This window comes from Sapajus apella, unplaced genomic scaffold (genome assembly GCF_009761245.1).
Source record: "Sapajus apella isolate SASKATOON/1434 unplaced genomic scaffold, GSC_monkey_1.0 scaffold11, whole genome shotgun sequence".
NCBI lineage: Eukaryota > Metazoa > Chordata > Mammalia > Primates > Cebidae > Sapajus > Sapajus apella.
This window is the reverse complement of record NW_022436951.1, coordinates 30,474,910-30,494,292: the sequence shown is the minus strand read 5'-3', so window position 1 is coordinate 30,494,292 and position 19,383 is coordinate 30,474,910. Positions and strand designations below refer to the sequence as shown.

Below are 19,383 nucleotides of genomic sequence, written 5' to 3'. Positions count from 1 at the left end.
TGTGGATACCAGGATCCAACCTGCTAAAGGAATCATACCTATAAATTATATCTAAACATACAAATCCCTAGAAAACAGAAGTTCATTAAGAGATGAGGGGTATTTCTAAGAAGTAAAATATAGGCAGATATAGAAATTTTGAGAAAACTGTCATGAATAAAATGAAAATAAAAAAGAGTTTAATTCAAAAACCACAGAGAAATTAGAAGTTTCTGTACCAGTGAATTAGAATTAACATTAAATGTTAATTAAAATTAACATTAATGTAAAACTTTCACCTATTTTACTTACTTAACACATTGAACTTGTAGAAAACACTGCCATAATTACGCCTACTTTTAGAATTATAATAATAGCAAAAGCTTATATGAAAGATGTCATTTAATAAATTGTTTTAACCAATTGACAGTTATCAATTAATTTTATCTTATAAAATCCTTGGGAGACTCAAACTGAGTTTTATGATTTATGGTCATGATCAATTGTTCTCTAGGCTACATAAGCAACATTAATGGATTAGAAATCCCAAGGGTTTTTTTCTATATAATTCTATTAAGTATTAACTACTACACACTGCTGCACAAAACCAGTGGCATTTCATGATAAATTTTGTCAAATCAAGTATGCCATTCAAGTAACGGCACTTCTGCCAGCAGTTTGATAATATAACAGGATGAAGAATGTTGTGTAGGCATTTCAGCAAAAGCCCAAACAGGTTCACGTTCTCAGGAGCACAGCTGAGAGCAGCGACCATCACCTTCCCTGAGACTTGCTAACAGGTCGAGAATTCAGACACCTCCAAGACTTGCTAGCAAGTGACAGATCTGGTCCTTCTAACTTTGGGGAAGCAGAGAAAGGTCTCCTCCCCATCATCTCATGTCACTGATAAGGTCTCCACGATATTCACTGAGATGCATGGGGTGCCTGTGAGCAAGAAGACAGCATCTCCTCATCCCCTGTTGCCAGCTGAGCTGCAGAGCCCATGAGTCCACTCTAGCATCCAGCACAGAACACAGTTAGAGTACTCTTGTGAGAACCTGGCAAGAGACGCTGGACCTGGGAGACCCTCATGCACCTGGGGGCTGGCACTTGCCTCCTGTCTGGAGAAACCACCCATGCAGTGTGGAGCAGCCATGATGCGCAGGGTGAGGAGAGATCATGAGAATAGATTAAGCTCCTTTCTTTAGTGAGATAAGTAAATGAGGATAGAGTTCCCACTGGCTACCTACACAATACAAAAGAGAACTAAGCTTGAACCTTTTTGAAGAGATCCTGTCCCGAAGGGCTACCTGCTGGGACAAGGAGACCACTGAAACAAGATGTGGTTTGGTGGCCATTTGTGCATGGGAACAGTTTGAGAGAGGGGGTCCCCAAGACTGTATTACCATGCAAACCACATGCATCTGGGGTCTGTGCAGAACCTCAGAAAAATACATGGAGGTGCTTCCATCCACATCTGGGATGCCTGCGGTTGGCTGGTATTAGTATAATTGTTTTTCCCTAACGCCCTCTCCCCTTGCTCTAGCACCAGAGAAGCCAAGTGGACAGCAGGTGGGGGAAAGAAGAGGGAGACAGGGGAGGAGCTGGGGAGAAAGCAAGTTACTAACACTTGAGGGAGCCAGAGCCAGCAGGGTTAGCATAACACCAACACAACCCCATTTCCCATGGGTCAGGCCAACTGGAGGGAAGGAGAAAGGAAGGGTAGTGGGTGAGGGGTCAGCTTTGAGGGGCAGCTGTGGTAGCAATTCTGAGTCAGAGGAGACTTAATATAAAAAGCCCTGTGGCTGTTCAAATCAGACTGTTTTTATATGTGGAAGGGCGTCTCCATGCTCTGTCTCCACAGGTTGGGGGCATGGGATGCAAGTCCACTCATGAAGCGGAAAACCATGGTTCACCTCAATCAGGACTCAGAATTTATGTTGAACAGCAGCAGAAGCAAATTCTTAACACTTAAAAAAAAACACGGTTATGAAAGAGGAAAATGAATGCTTGGAAAGAAGCACATAATCTGATTCGGAAATGGCAGATACAGACTCAATTACAACTCCACGCAAAACAATCTCAGGGGAGTTTCAAAATGTGATGAAGGGAAGTTATATATTATGAGGTGTTTTCTTTTTCCTGTTCTCCTCCATTCAAATCAAAACCACACCTTATATTTCTTTCCAGAGCCTAGAAGTGTCATTCATTTGGTAGTCTCTACAATACATGCTTACTAATAAAACAGTGTGGAAACTAGTTATTAATAATCAAGGAAGGAAGGAAGGAAGGAAGGAAGGGAGGAAGGAGGGAGGGAGGGAGGGAGGGAGGGAGGAAGGAAGGAAGGAAGGAAGGAAGGAAGGAAGGAAGGAGGGAAGGAAGGGGGGAAGGGAGGGACACAGAGATGGAAAGAAAGACATTTATTGATTATGACATGTCTAGACACTGTCATAAGGGCTTTGACATTAACGTGGTAATGCCCATGAATTCATTAATTAACTAAAAGCATCAACTCACATAGTGGTGACATCAGTGTGCAGTGTTTACGTCACACACGTCATGACTGGAGGATTTCCACTGAACCAAGCAGCCTGGCTCCTGTGAATGCATTTTTTTTTTTTTTTTTTTTTGAGACAAAGTCTCACTGAATCCCAGGCTGAAGTGCAATGGTGTGATCTTGGCTCACTACAACCCCTGCCTCTCAGGTTCAAGCAATTTTCCTGCCTCAGCCTCCCAAGTAGCTGGGACTATAGGTGCCCACCACCACGGCCAGCTAATTTATGCGTATTTAGTAGAGATGGGGTTTCACCATGTCGGTCAGGCTTGTCTTGAACTCCTGACCTCAAGTGATCTGCCACCACAGCCTCCCAAAGTGCTGGGATTACCAGCGTTAGCCACCATGCATGGCCCTGTATGGGCATTCTTAACCTATATGCCCTATTGTATCCAAGTGGCAAAGAAATACTAGACTAAGCAAATTAAATAAGAGTACACCAAAGACTCTACCTAAGACAGCATATGTCACACATCCACAAGGAAAAGCTCCTCTGCCAGCTAACATGGAGTCCTCCCTGTGAGTAGCCTACCTGGGCAACTTTGGTTTTGGATTATAACGGGTTCCCTCTCATAAGCAACAAGTTGTGGCTGTGGAGGTGACGAGTGAAGGGAACCACACACCATGTGTCTCAAAGACCTACTTGTTTTCAGAACCTGTTAAGAGGCTTATAAGTAGGCTTTACAATTTTTTCTTTCTTCTTAGATTGTGGGTTTCTTGCAGGCAGGGCTGTGCATTGTTCCTTGAAGATCTTACTTGAAACAGTATCTGTACAGTCAAAACTCAATATATATTGCATTAATATTAAACTTGGCTTTGTAAATACGACAGCACTTTGGGAGGCTGAGGTGGCCAGACCACTGGAGGTCAGGAGTTCGAAAGCAGCCTGGACAACGTGGTAAAACCCGGTATCTACTAAAAATACAAAAATTAGCCAGGAGTGGTGGCGGGAGTCTGTAATTCCAGCTACTCAGGAGGCCGAGGCAGGGGAATTGGTTAAGCCCAAGAGGCAGAGGTTGCAGTGAGCTGAGATCACGCCACTGCATTCCAGACTGGGTGACAGAGCAAGACTCCATAAAAAAAAAAAAAAAAAAAAGAAAGAAAGAAAAGAAAGAAGAAGATATATGGAATTTAAAAGAAACAAAAACCTCTTTTAATTTTCTTAATGAGGAAAACCCTGCAAAACCTTAAGTAAATTTCTTTCCTGGCACTTATGGGGAAGCAAGACTACACCCATAGATCTACCTCTGTTCAGGCTCAGTAGCTGTGACAGCAGCAACAAGGATGTCACTATTTTCCTCTCCTTTTGGGTCTTCCCAAAGACATACTTAGGAGTGGAACAGGTAAAGCAAATAATTCAAACAGCTGCCGGCTAGGGAAACCTCACAATCTCTCCTGTCCCTATGGTTAGGGTCAAGGCATATTCCCTGCAGACTCCTTAAGACAAAAGGTGTGGTCAATCTTCAGGAGGTTGGGATAGTCCAGGCCCAAGTAAACTTTGCTGCCTCTTTTACTGTACAGCCCCTTTGCCAGGGTCATGGAAATACTCTTGGCAAACTCACCAGGAATGGCCTCAACAGAATCCTGGGCCCTGTCTTGGAAGTTTACGACATTCCCTGCTATGGCGTTCTCAAGGTAGCACAGGAGCTTTAAACATAGGCCTGCATATTGCCTGCAACAGTCTCAGAAGGTATGTTAGTGATTCACTTCTTGCAGGTTGGCATGCAAGCAAGCTCTTCTCTGATCGCTAAAGGAACAGCCCTCAGCAGCGCTTACCCTTTGGCTTTCTCCTGTATTCTAATCCCTGTCTTTCAGGACTTGTGGTTGAAAGAGTGGACACAGGGTTGCATGTCTGACTGCCTGCTTCCCCCATGTTTGTGTTCCCTCTTTTCAACACTGTCAAGGAAAGAAAATGTGAGCTCCTTGGTACTTTCTGTCTGAGATGGACTCAGATATAAAACTCTATAGCCTAACCTGTTAATCGTGGTTACTAACATGGTCTATGGGAGGTAAAGGAATATGGAAAATCCTGTTCTAACTGCACATCCCATGGCATTTGTGCATCTGTCATGTGAAAGGGTTAAGAACGGCAACTTCAGATCCAAAGCTGCCTCTTTACCATGGGCAATATCTCATATTTCATTCCATAGGGCTATAAGACTTAAGGCTCAGACTTAAAAGAAGGATGGTGCTGAGGAACACAACTGCAGGTAAAAAATAAAATGCAATACTTTAATAGTTAGAAAATAGTATCCACATTGCATTGACTTCTACTCCAAAATTTATAGAATGCCCTGTATTCACACTTCAGAGTTAACTCTATGGTGAATTAGTACAATGATAACAGTCCCAGCTCACAAACTAAGATGTGCTCATGAAGAGTTTTACACATTAAAATGAAACTCTCTTGACTGCTTACCCTACGTTAAAAAGGTTTCCTTTAGGACAGTTTATATAACTGTTCCATATCAGATATTTTTTTTCTACACAGACTGTAAATTAATGTGTTGCTTTGATAGGAGGTCTCCTGCTAATGCAGAACTCAGCAATTGTTGCTCTATGTCTGTTAAACAAGTTGAGAAAATTATTTCAGAGTTCAGGTACTGCAGAATGTGGGTTTTAAAAGGTGCTCATGTCTGCACTTGAAGTAATAAAAGATTCATTGCATCCCACAAACTAATCAGCAACTATCTGACACTACTAGGATTAACATGATAGCAGAAATTATTTTTAATGATAAATTAAGCTTTCAGGGGGATTGACAATTCACAAACTAGACACCATTGGTCAAACTACTAATGTGCATGGTATTCTCTGACGATGGCTTCCACGTATTATGAAACATCACATCTTTAATTCACATTGATTTTCTGGTAAAGAATATTGCTTTCTCCAAATATTAGCAAAATACAACTGTCTGTTCCTTAAACTCTGACTTTTAACATGTAATATATCTACATACAATCTAATACTCACTTGTCAGAACTTTCTGAATGATAAACTTATAAGTGTTATATTACATAATTTTTTATTTTAAAAGAAGCATAGGGAAACACTGAGATCTAGCTGATGTTACATAAAGTATTTAAATATATTATGTGTACAGTGTACTTCACTTCACAACTTACTCTGAAAGCACCGACAATGGATTGATGGAAGAGTAAAGAAATGGTGCTTCTCCACACAATTGTTAAAGTGGTCTCCAGAGCCTTCTCTCTCCTGTGCCAAATGGCAACTCTTAAGGCAAAACTCATTGCACCGGTTGTGGAAGACAGGCAACAGTCCCAAACAATAAAATCACTGTAGTGGGTGTTAGACAAGTTGGTATGGCGTGAGCTATCAGCATTCCGGGAAAGTCTCTGACTGATGAACTTGTTCTTGTGCATGTTTTGGAAGATAATCTTAAAGGAGAAATTATGGATCTGCAGCATGGGAGCTTATTTCTTCAGACACCTAAAATTGTGACAGATAAAGATTATTCTGTGACCGCCAATTCTAAGATTGTAGTAGTAACTGCAGGAGTCCGTCAGCAAGAGGGGGAGAGTCGTCTCAATCTGGTACAGAGAAATGTTAATGTCTTCAAATTCATTATTCCTCAGATAGTCAAGTACAGTCCTGACTGCAACATAATTGTGGTTTTCAGCTCAGTGGACATTCTTACATATGTTACTTGGAAACTAAGTGGATTACCCAAACACTATGTTATTGGAAGTGGATGTAATATGGATTCTGCTAGATTTCGCTACCTTATGGCTGAAAATCTTGGCATTCATCCCAGCAGCTGCCGTGGATGGATTCTGGGAGAACATGGCGACTCAAGTGTGGCTCTGTGGAGTGGCGTGAATGTGGCAGGTGTTTTTCTCAGGAATCGAATCTGGAAATGGGAACTGACAATGATAGTGAAAACTGGAAGGAAGTGCATAAGATGGTGGTTGAAAGTGCCTATGAAGTCATCAAGCTAAAAGGATATACCAACTGGGCGACTGGATTAAATGTGGCTGATCTTATTGAATCCATGTTGAAAAATCTATCCAGGATTCATCCCGTGTCAACAATGGTAAAGGGGATGTACGGCACCGAGAATGAAGTCTTCCTGAGCCTTCCGCGTATCCTCAATGCCCAGGGATTCACCAGTGTTATTAACCAGAAGCTAAAGGATGATGAGAGGTTGCTCAGCTCAAGAAAAGTACAGATGCCCTGTGGGACATCCAGAACGACCTAAAAGCCCTGTGACTGCTGAGCCCTAGGCTGTAGAAGTTTAAAAACTACAATTGAATTAACTCTGAGCCTTTAGTTTTCATCCATGTACATGGATCTCAGTTTGATCTTCTTCAATATGTGAATTTGAGCTCACAGAATCAAAGCCTATGCTTGGTTTAATGCTTACCGTATGAGTTCTTGAACAAATAAAATTAACTATTGCAGTGTGAAAAAAAAAATGACAAAGTGTATTGATACATGAAAGACTTCATAGAGCAAAATTGTTACCTGCAGAATCTAGGTGGGGAATGGTTGTTCACTGTCCAATTCTTTCAACATTTCTGTAGCTTTACGGTTTTTCATAATAAAATGTTTAGAAATTTATTCCAAATTCTTCATGAAAATTGTAAGAGCTAAATCAAAAAGACATTTCATCTGATCCTGAACTTCACAGTCTCTTCGCATGACCTGTTGGTTGACCCCTATGTCAGTTCTAGACTGTTCTACCTTGTTCTAACTGCCCTGACTTCTTCATAGGAAGACCTACCATCTGGCAGGCTGTCTTCCCCACTGTAAATCACTTTCAGAAATTACTTCTGAGAGAAGTGTCAATGGCAATGGCTTAAAATCAGTATGAGAGATATTTAAATTAGCTTTATCAATTAGAAGTATAGGCATTTCTATTTAGCTGAGAAAAACTAAATCAATTCTGATTTCATTTACTAGTGAATTATTTTAACAGTTTAATTTAGTACTCCATATGCTGAAACCATTTCCTAATAAACCATCAGCCCAGCAAGTGTGTCCCCCAAATAAGAAAACTACACATACAGTTTAGTAAGAATATATTCAGTTTTCCATCAATAAAACAGGATTCCTCATTCTTTAAGTAATGACATGCATAATAATAATAAACCCCATTTATGCGGCAATTATTATGTAGAAGTACTATATTAAGTGCTTTATTTTTATTATATTAGGTAAAGTGTAAAAACTATCAAATAGAATGTCAATGTTATCGTCATTAGAAAAAGAAGAACTTGAGACTCAAGAGATATAAAGTTAATGACAGAGCAGGACTGTGAACAAAATCATATCTTGGCCTTTCTGTTATACCCCTTCCATTAATGTTGCAGCAAGTGTCTGTTGGTCTGTACCTCCAATGCTATGTTTTGGAGAGTTGTCATAAATTATAGCACGATTGAGAAGAAGTTTTAGTGACACGGTAAAAACAATGAGCAGTATATGAGTTTCAAATTCTTCAAAGTAATTTTATGATAAAGGATTTTAGTTACTTCAACAATATCTTCAAACAATACATGGTATGTGTAACAAATGAACAGCTTATTGTAGTAGGCAGTCTCAAAGACAGTCCCAAATAATTTCCATAACCTGGTATTCACGGTCTTCTCCTTGAATAAATTCGCTCTAACCACACAACAACATTGATGGGATTATCATCTCCATAATTAAGTTACAAAACACTGTGACTTCCATATTGATAGTGGTCCCTCTCTGGTGGTGTTTGACTTTCACACTTTGATAAAGTAAGCTGCCACATTGGAGAGATCAGCATGGCAAGGAAATGAAGGATGTCTCTGACCAAAAGACAGTTAGAATATAAAGACCTGAGTCTAACAATTTATGAGGAACTCAATGCTGCTAACAACCACTAGGTGAGAATGAAGGTCAATCCTTCAATGAGACTGTAGATCTTGATTCAGGCCTTGTGAGAGATCAGGAAACAGAGAATCCATCTACGCCATGTCCAGATTCCTTACACACATAAACCATAAGATAATAAATGTATGTCACTATAGACCACTAAGTTTTAGGGTATATTTGTCATGTAAAAATAGATAACTAAAATATTCAATTGCCAATGTTAAAATTACTCAATTTATTGGCTGGGCACGGTGGCTCACACCTGTAATCCCAGCACTTTGGGTGGCCAAGGCGGGCGGATCAGGAGGTCAGGCATTCGAGACCAGCCTGGCCAAAATGGTGAAACCCCATCTCTACTAAAAATACAAAAATTAGCCAGGTGTAGTGGGGCACACCTGTAGTCCCAGCTACTCAGGAAGCTGAGGCAGGAGAATCACATGAATCTGGGAGGCGGAGGTACAGTGAGCCAAGATCGTGCCACTGCACTCCAGCCTGGGTGACAGAGTGAAACTTCACCTCAAAAAAAAAATTACTCAATTATTGTAGCCATTGATAATTTAACTCCAAATTCCTTGAACTCATATTCTGTGCATACTTTTAATATTCATGTCAACAATTCAAATATATATTCAATAGTAATGAGAATTATATTCAGAAGTAAAACATTTAATAAAATGAGAATTACAGATATGCACATGGTAAAGATTTCAAGTTCTGACACTTTGAGTCTTCCAAAAGACAAATGAAAAGATCAAATTAAACAAAACCACTAATGATGCATGCAATTTTTTCCAATTAATGAGTTTTTGGATTTGCACTAGGTGTGCATCGGGAGATTACTACAGTCAATCATGAATCATATTGACTCAAATTTGTTCTCAAACATTTTCAAAGAAAATGTCTCATTATTTACTTTTTAGCTTGATTCTGAAAGTGTTACAGCCACTGTTACAGAAACACACCAGTGGCCAACCCAAATTATTAATCACTGAGGATATTTTCATTGCTGAATAATGATAAAAATGTAAATATCAGTCATTATAAAACATTCAAATTTTTAGCTGTTATGCAGCTCATTTTCATTAGCCAAACTGATGGTATATGCTATACTTTTTTACATAACATTTTTTAAGGCAATGTTCTCACATTAGTAAATTTAAAGGAAAGGTATTATTCATGCTATGTAAAAGATTTGTAGGCCATTAGGTACCATGGTAATGCCATATTGTACAGTACTACTTTAAAATCAAGTCTTGAGAAAATGTTATTAATTGCATTGAAAGAAATGCATATAATAAAAAGTATAATATCAAATGTGAAGCTCAGCTGGGAGCAGTGGGTCACACCTGTAATCCCAGCACTTTGGGAGGCCGAGGCAGGCAGATTACTTGAGGTCACAAGTTCAATACCAGCCTGGCCAACATTGTAAAACCCTGTCTCTACTAAAAATGCAAAAATTAGCTGGTCATAGTGTTGGGTGCCTGTAATCCCAGCTACTCGGTTGGCAGGGGAATCGCTTGAACTGGGGAGGTGAAGGCTGCAGTGAGTCAAGATTGAGACACTGTATTCTAGCCTAGACAATACAATGTTTCAAAAAAAAGAAAAGAAAATGATGAAGCTCAATTTAAATACTGATTTAAAAAATTAAACGTTTAAAAAAATTTAGACTTCATGTTGCCATGTCCATTAGTATCCACCCAGGCCAAAAATAAGTGAGTTATACATAATACTGTATTGGCCAATGAGAATCCATTTCATAAATATCCACAGTATTAGAGTTAAAAATTCAATCAACAAGTGTAAAATACAACGCTCTTCTCTACACCTTTGCTATAGAAAACAATGGCATTAAAGGAGTGTCAATAAATGTTTTACTTCAGGCCTGATGCAGGAGACAGCAGTGGCAGTGGTAGAAGCAAAAAGTGTCTGTCCCTTAAGGAGGAAGATGGGAAGGAAATCCTCTAACACACCATGAGGAAGCAGGAAAAATTCATTGCTTTAGGCTAAAGGGTAGAAGCAAAAGCAATCTGCCTCTAACTGAAGGGGAACCTTTAGGGCTCTAGAGTGACACAAAGCAAAAGTCAGCTACCATTAGGAGAGGTACAGAAAACTCTCTCCTACCCAAGATAAATCAGAGATGCTGAAGAGGTTCTAAACCTTAGAACTAGGAGAATAGCTTCTGTAAGACTAAATCTAGACTTGGAGAATCCTTCTGGTACCCACCATGTGTAACACTGAATAATAAGCCACAACCCTTTACCTCTGAGGAAGGACAAATATAAAGAGAAAGACACCCTTCTGTGGAGCACATAATCAGGTACTGTGTAAGACTGAGAATAGGGTGACAAAGTCTGAACAATCCTCTGTCACCCAAGCAGAGTAGGGGAACAATCATAGCCACACGATAATCAGAGTGCATCACTGTACCCATTTGAGCCTGTAGTGAACTAAGGATAACACTAGCCGCAACAAAACCCTACACAGCTAAAATACTGATTACTGACTTATCCTCCGACACTAACAGATTCACCATGACTCCCATTTGCAGAGGTATATCGTATTTACCTTTGATTTTGCTGTTCTTCCACAAACACAAAAAGAAAAAAAAAAACTACCAAGAAATAAAATAATAAATATTCAGATTCAGAAATTACACAGGTATTGAAACTATCACCTAGTAACTTTAAAATAACTGCAATTAATATAGACAAGGTAGAGACAAGCATTAAGTGATGGGAATATAAGCAAATAAACAGAACTATAAAGTATGAAAAACTTATGAAAAATGTGAAAATAAAAACACAACATCAGAGCTAAAAAGTACCTTAAGCAGGCTTATCAGCACAACAGAGATGAAAAAATGAACAGTGAATTTAAAGATAACTCAATACAGGATTATCTTTAAAATGAATGAAAAAAATTAAACAGAGCATCCAGGAACTGTGGGATAGTACCAAGAAGTCTAACCTATGGGCAACTGGACTTCCAGAAGAAGAGGAGAGAATGAGACAGAAGAACTATGTGAATAAATAATTCCTGAGAATTTCCAAAATAAATCAAAAAGAGACAACAAATCAAAGACTATCAGAGAATATTATTATTATTAAATTGCTTTTCCTGAAAATCAAAGATAAACTTATGATGACAGACAGAATAAAAAGAGAAAGAAACTTTACTTGCAGAGGATCAAAGGTAAGGATTAAGCATATTTTCCCCCTGAAATTATGACAGGCAAAGAACAATGATGCAACACTTTAAAGGGCTGAGAGAAAAACATGTCAACTAGGAATTCTGTAACTAGTGGAAACAAATAATAAAATAAATCAACAATAAAAATAAAAATTAAACTTTTTCAGGAAACAAATGCTGAGCCATTTTCTTGCCAACAGACATGCAACGTAAAGCATAATAAGGTAAATTCTACAGAACAAAAAATATGATGACAATAGTAAATCTAGATATACACAAAGAAAGGAAGACTAACAGAAATAGTAAAAGTTAAGGTAAAGAAAAAAATTTTTTTAATTATTTAATCATTTAAAAAGATAACATTGACATAAGCAAAAATAATTAATATTGTGAATTTTACAACATATGTAGGAAAAAAATCATAGTTCAGATTCTGAGAGACACAAAAGAGAATTATACTATGGTAACTTCCTTACAGTATACGATGTAGTGCAATATAATTTGTAGTAGACAGTAAATCTTATACAAACACAAACAGTAAACCCTAGGTTTACCTACTAGGTAAAAATAAAAGAAAGAGCTATAGGCAAAAGCCAATAGTGGATATAAAGCAATACTTTAAAAGAAAACTCAATTCAAAAGAATGGAGAAACTTTCAGGGAAAATATAACACAATGATCAAAATGATTGATGTAAACCCAAAATACAATAATCACATAAAACGCACATGAATTAAATATTACCAAATAAAAGGCAGAGATTGTCATATTACATTTAAAAAGTGATATCCAATCTCACGTGGTAAACATAAAGCCAGATTTCTGTATAATACAAAAAGATAAAAGTAAAAGGACAGAAAATGATACTATCAAACACCATTCAAAAGAAATCCAGAGTGCCTACATCAGACAAGACAGACTTCAAACTAAAAAACAATTACAAAGACTAATGATAGAGGAGTCCATTCACCAGGACATAAGAATACAATCTACATATTCATACAACATTATCCAAAATATGTAATACAAAATGTATATAATTCAAAGAAGAAAAAGACAAAATCCATAATCATTGTTGGAGAATTAAATATGCCCCTCTCAATAGTTGATAAAAGCAGTAGACAGAAAATTGGTGAGTATAAAAGAATCCTACACAACTGTATCAATGAACATGATGTCATTGACATTAATGAAACATTCCACACAAAAATAGCAGAATAAATATTAAGGGACACTTGGACATTGATAAAGATAGATCAGATTTAGTAACATAAATATCAATAAATTTACCATAAGTAAAATCCAACAAAATAGTTCCTCTAAACAAAATGAAATTAAGTTTGGAATTAACAACATAAAGACATCTGAAATATCCTTAAATGTATGAAAATCTAAAACTTAAGTGTAAATAACTCATGGGCTGTCAAAGAAGAAAGAGAGATTACAAAATATTTTAAAACTGAATAAAAACACAATATAGCACAATATGTGGGACTCACTTAAAGTGTTGCAATGAGCAAAATATGCTGCCTTAAATCCTACTGTAATAAAGCCATGAAGACTGCAACTCAAGAGTCTAAACTTCTACCCTTAAAAAAGAAGAAAAAAAGCAGATAAGATGCAAAGTAACAATAATGAATAAAACAAAGATAGAAATCAATGAAGTCGAGAAAAGGAAAATAATAGAAACAAATCCATGAAATAAAAAAAGCACGTTCTCTGAAAACAGTAAAACTGATACATCATTAGACACATCAAGAAAAATAGAAAATAAAATACTGAAGTCAGGGAAAAATAAAACATCACTACAAGAATTAAAGACATTAAAAGGAAAACAAGGAATCATTATTAACACTTTTATGCCAATCATCTTTGATAACACAGATAAAACTGCAAACTCCTTCACCCAAAGAAAGCATACAATTTGCTTCAAAGGTGAATACTGCTAAATATTTTAAAAGAAATTATACCAATTGTATATAAGACTTTGCAAACTATAGAAGGAACTGAACACTTCCTAAATAATTTTATGAGACTCTTTACACTGATACCAAAATCCAGATATAGTAATTGCCAGAACACTACAGTCCAAAATTGGACTAGATGTACCAGGAAGAGTTTCTCCCACCAAGAGACCAGACCAGCAAGAAAACTGACAGACTCTGATATGATTTGGCTGTGTCCCAACCCAAATCTCATTTTGAATTCCCATGTGTTGTGGGAGGGACCAGGTGGGAGGTAATTAAACCATGGGGGCAGGTCTTTCTTTTGCTATTCTCATGATAGTGAATAAGTCTCATGAGATCTGATGGTTTTAAAAAGGGGAGTTTCCTGGCCAGGTATGGTGGTACATGAGGTCAATAGTTCAAGACCAGCCTGGCCAATATGGTGAAACCCTGTCTCTACCAAAAATAAAAAAGTTAGCTGGGTGTGGTGGTAGGTGCCTATAATCCCAGCTACTTGGGGGCTGAGGTAGGAGAATCACTTGAACCCAGAAGGCAGAGGTTGCAGTGAGTCAAGAGAATACCACTGCACTCCAGCCTGGGCAACAAGGGTGAAACTCTGTCAAATAAATAAATAAATAAGGGTTTCCCTGAACAAGCTCTCTATTTGACTGCTGCCATCCATGTAAGACATGACTTGCTCCTCCTTGCCTTCTGCCATGATTGTGAGGCCACCCCAGCCATGTGGAACTGTAAGTCCATTAAACCCTTTTTCTTGCATAAATTACCCAGTCTCACATGCGTGTTTATCGGCAGCATGAAAATTGACTAACACAGTAAATTGGTACCAGGAGTGGGGTTCTGTGAAAAAATACCTGAAAATGTGGAAACAACATTGGAACCAGGCAACAGGCAGAGGTTGGAACAGTTTGGAGGGCTCGTTAGACAGGAAAATGTGGGAAAGGTTGGAACTTCATAGAGACTTGTTGAATGGCTTTGCCCAAAATGCTGATAGTGATATGGACAATAAAGTCCAGGCAGAAGTGGCTTCAGATGGAGATGAGCAGCTTGTTGGGAACTGAAGCAAAGGGACTCTTGTTAAGTTTTAGAAAAGATACTGGTAGCATTTTGTCTCTGCCCCAGAGATTTGTGGAACTTTGAACTTGAGGGAGATGATTTAAAGTATCTGGTAGAAGAAACTTCTAAGCAGTAAAGTGTTCAAGAGGTGACTTGGGTACTGTTAAAAGCATTTCCTTTTTAGACAAAGTCTCCTTCTATGACCCAGGCTGAAGTGGAGTGGCACAATCACGGCTCATTGCAACCTCCACCTCCCAGGTTCAAGCAATTCTCCTGCCTCAGCCTCCTGAGTAGCTGGGACTATAGATGCACACCATCACACCCAGCTAGTTTTTGTATTTTTAATAGAGATGGGGTTCACCATATTGGTCAGGCATGTTTCAAACTCCTGACCTTGTGATCTGCCTGCCTCAGCCTCCCAAAGTGCTGGGATGACAGGCATGAGCTTACCACACCCAGCCAGCATTCAGTTTTAAAAGGGAAACACAGCATAAAAGTTTGGAAAATATGCAGCCTGACAATGCAATAGAAAGAAAATACTATTTTCTGAGGAGAAATCCAAGCTAGTTGCAGAAATTTATATAAGTAATGAAGAGCCAAATGTTAATCACCAAGACAATGCAGAAAATATCTCCAGGGCATGTCAGAGGTCTTCAAGGCAGCCAGCCTCCCATCACAGGCCAGAAGGCCTAGGAGGAAAAAGTGGTTTTGTGGGCCAGGTCCAGGGTCCTCATGCTTTGTGCAGCCTAGGGACTTGGTGCCCTGCATCCCAGCTGCTCCAGTCATGGCTGAAAAGGGCCTCGGGCCACGGCTTCAGATGACAAAGCACCAAGCCTTGTCAGCTTCGACAGGGCTCTCATGGAGAACCTCTGCTAGGGCAGTGCCAAAGGGAAATGTGGAGTTGGAGGCCCAACACAGAGTCCCTACTAAGGAACTGGCTAGGGGAGCAGTGAAAAGAAGGCCACCATCCTCTAGACCCCAAAATGGTAGATCCACTGGTAGCTTGTACCATGAACCTGGAAAAGCTGCAGACACTCAATGCCAATCCATGAAAGCAGTTGGAAGAGAGGCTGTACCCTGCAAAGCCACAGGGGCAGAGCTGCCCAATCCTTGGGAACCCTCCTCTTGCATCAGCATGACTTGGACATGGAGTCATGGAGACAGGAGTCAAAGGAGATCATTTTAGAGCTTTAACATTTGACTGCCCCAATGGATTTCAGACTTGCATAGGGCCTGTAGCCCCTTTGTTTTGGCCAATTCCTCCCATTTGGAATGGCTGTATTTATCCAATACCTGTACCCTCATTGTATCTAGAAAATAACTAACTTGTTTTTCATTTTACAGGCTGATAGGCAGAAAGGACTTGCCTTGTCTCAGATGAGACTTTGGACTGTGAACTTTTGACTTGCTGCTGAAGTACGTTAAGACTCTGGGAGACTGCTGGGAAGGCATGATCAGTTTTGACAAGTGAGGACATGAGATTTGGGAGAGGCCAGGGACAGAATGAGATGGGTTGGCTCTGTCCCCACCCAAAACTCATTTTGAATCCACATGTATTACAGGAGGGACCTCGTGGGAGGTAGCTGAATCATGGGGACAAGTCTTTCCCATGCTGTTTTTGTGACAGTTAGTAAGTCTCTTGAGATCTGATGGTTTGAATAAGGGGAGTTTCCCTGTACAACCTCTCTCTTAGCCTGCTGTCATCCAGGTAAGGCATGACTTGTTCCTCCTTGCCTTCTGCCATGATTATTAGGCCTCCCCAGCCATGCGGAACTGTAAGTCTATTAAACCCTCTTTTTTGTATAAATTGCTCAGTTTCAGTATGTCTATATCAACAGTGTGAAAACAGACTAATACAGACTCCAAGCAGATCATCCAGAGGAAGGCATTGAGAGGCGAAAGGAGGCAGATCCTGGGCTGAAAGTGGAGGAAGCTGGGATCCCTGCAAGGAGTTGAGGATCACCAGGATTCCTTATACACCTCCAGTGGCTCCCAGAAAAAGAGTGAGTTAAATACACATGGGGTGGCCCACTCTTTCTACAGACCTCTGGACAGACCTCTGGAATCCTCAATGTTGAAAAATTAATTTTTAAAATGTATACTTGCAAATGATTGAAAATTAAAACAATACCATTTATATCATCAAAGCATGAAATATACAGGGTTAAGTGTAATAAAATATATTTAAAGTTTATTCTGTGAAAATTAGAAAACAATAATGCAAGAAAGTAAAGGAGAGTGTGTGTTTGTGCATGTGTCTTTACATGTGTCTACTGGGTTGGAAGACTCAACGTGGTTAAATTGTAGATTTTCTCCAGACTGTTGATCTTCAAATTCAACACAATCCTAATAAAAAATGCCAGCATATATGTAGAAATTGACAAGTTGATACTATGTTTTTTTTTGTGGCAAATTGAGGGACCTAGAATAGTATTAACAGAAAAGAAAGGAAAAAAAAAAGCCTGAAAAAAAAAAGAACAAAGTTGGAGGACTTATATCGCTTCATTCAAGATCACATATGAAGGTAGAGTAATCAAGACAGCATCCATTTGACATAAAAACAGACATCTAGAATGAGGAGGAAAAAGAGTTCAGAAATACTCCCCCTCATAAATGGGGCCACTGCTTTTTGACAAATGTGTTAATGTAATGCACTGGAGATAGGAAAGCCTTCCTAACAACTGAGTGTAAAACAAGTGGACATATTTATGTATATAAGCATAAAAAGAACCTGGTTCCAAAAACATCATCTTAATCATAGATCTAAGGTAAAACTTAATGTGTACAAATTCTAGAAGACAATGTAAGAGTTAGGCAAAGATTTCATATATATGATGCAAATGGAGGCATCAAAGAAAAGATATAAAAACAAAACTTCATTAAAATACAAAAGCTCTATTCTTTGAAATATATTATCAAGATAATGCAAAACCAAGGTGCAGTCTGGGAGAAGATACCTCCAAACCACTTATCTGACAAAAGACTTGTATCCAGGAGCTAGGAAAAAACAAAAAACAAACAAAAACCCTACTACTCTAAGAAACAGAACCCAACTAAAAAATTGGCAAAAGATGTTTAAAAAAAAAAAAAAAAAAACTTCACCAAAGAAGAGAGACAGTTAGAAAACAGAATATAAAAAGATGCTCTACATCAATAGCTATTAGGAATTCTAGCCCAAAGCAAAACCAGAATGAAATGCTACTACCTGCCTACTAAAATGGATAAAATAAAACCAGCTGGGTGCAGTATTTCATGCCCATAATACCAGCACTTTGAGAGGCCAAAACAGGTGAATCACTTGAGCCCAGGAGTTCAAGACCAGCCTGAGCAATATGGCGAAAACTCATCTCTACAAAAATAGGAAAATGAGTGGAGCATGGTGGTGCATTATTGTAGTTCCTGCTACTCAGGAGGCTGAGGCAGGAGGATTGCTTGAGCCCAGAAGGTTGAGTCTGCTGTGAGCTGTGATCAAGCCACTGCACTCCAGCCTGCACAACAGAGTGAGATCCTGTCTCTAAATAAATAAACACAGAAAAGAAAAAAAAAAAAAGAATATATACATATATTACGCACAGTGCTACACAGAGCTCACAAAGTTGTGAAGAAACTAAAACCTTTATACCTAGAATCACGGAAATGAAAAAGTACATGGCAATTCTGTAAAAGAGTTTGGTGTTTTAAAAGTTAAGCATGCATTTAAGAATATGTATTCCATTCCTAGGCATTTATCTGAGAAACAAAAACATGTTTGATATTTTAAGCAAATGGTTGTAGCAAATTTATTCATAATAGCTAATGACTGAAAACACCATCAAAGGCCATTAACTGGTGAGTGGACAAACAAATTGTGATAAAGCCACAATGAATACTACTCAGTATTCTTTTTTAATGTACTGTGATGTATGATACAACATAGTTTAACCTCAAATCCGTTATGCTGAGTGAAAGAAGCCAGACACAAAAGACAACTTACGGCATGATTCTATTTATATGAGATTCTGAAAAAGGCAAATTACAGGGACAGAAGTCAGATGGGGTCACTGGGGCAGGGAGGACAGAGGTGGTGACTATGGTAGGGAAGGCGGGAACTTGGTGGGATGGAACTGCTTTTTGTTGTTGTTGTTGTTGTTATGGTTTTTAAGACAGAGTTTCGCTCTGTCGCCCAGGCTGGAGTGCAATGGCGCGATCTTGGTTCCCTGCAATCTCTGCCTCCCAGGTTCAGGTGATTCTCCTGCCTCCGTCTCCAGAGTAGCTGGGATTACAGCCAACCACTATTATGCCTGGCTAATTTTTGTATTTTTAGTAGAAATGGGGTTTCACCACGTTGTCCAGGCTGGTCTCAAACTCCTGACTTTAGGTGATCCTCCCTCCTTAGCCTCCTAAAGTGCTGGGATTACAGGCGTGAGCCACTGCACCCAGCTCGAACTGTTTTCTATCTATCTCCCTTTTGGCTGTGGTCACATGACAGTACAGATTTGTAAAACTTCATGGAATGCTAAACCAAAACAATTGAGCTTTGTAGTATGTATATTGTACATCAAATCCTGAATATCCTGAAACAAACTTGAATTAAAAAAAAACAAAACACCACATGTTCTCACTCCTAAGTGGGTGTTGAACAATGAGAACACATGGAGACAGGGAAGGGAACATCACACACTGGGGCCTGTCGAGGGATGGGGGAATACAGTGGGGGGGTGGACTAGGAGAGGGATAGCATTAGGAGAAATACCTTATGTAGATGATGGGATGATGGATGCAGCAAACCACCATGGCA

The 19,383-nt window shown here is 38.9% G+C and overlaps 1 protein-coding gene and 1 pseudogene across 7 annotated transcripts in view; one reads left to right on the top strand and one right to left on the bottom strand.

The window, feature by feature from the left end:
- CTNND2 (catenin delta 2) overlaps positions 1-19,383 on the bottom strand; it is a 944,995-nt gene that overhangs the window by 855,732 nt on the left and 69,880 nt on the right. The gene's annotated exons all lie outside the window — the stretch shown is intronic.
- Positions 5,414-6,972, top strand: LOC116552124 (annotated as a pseudogene).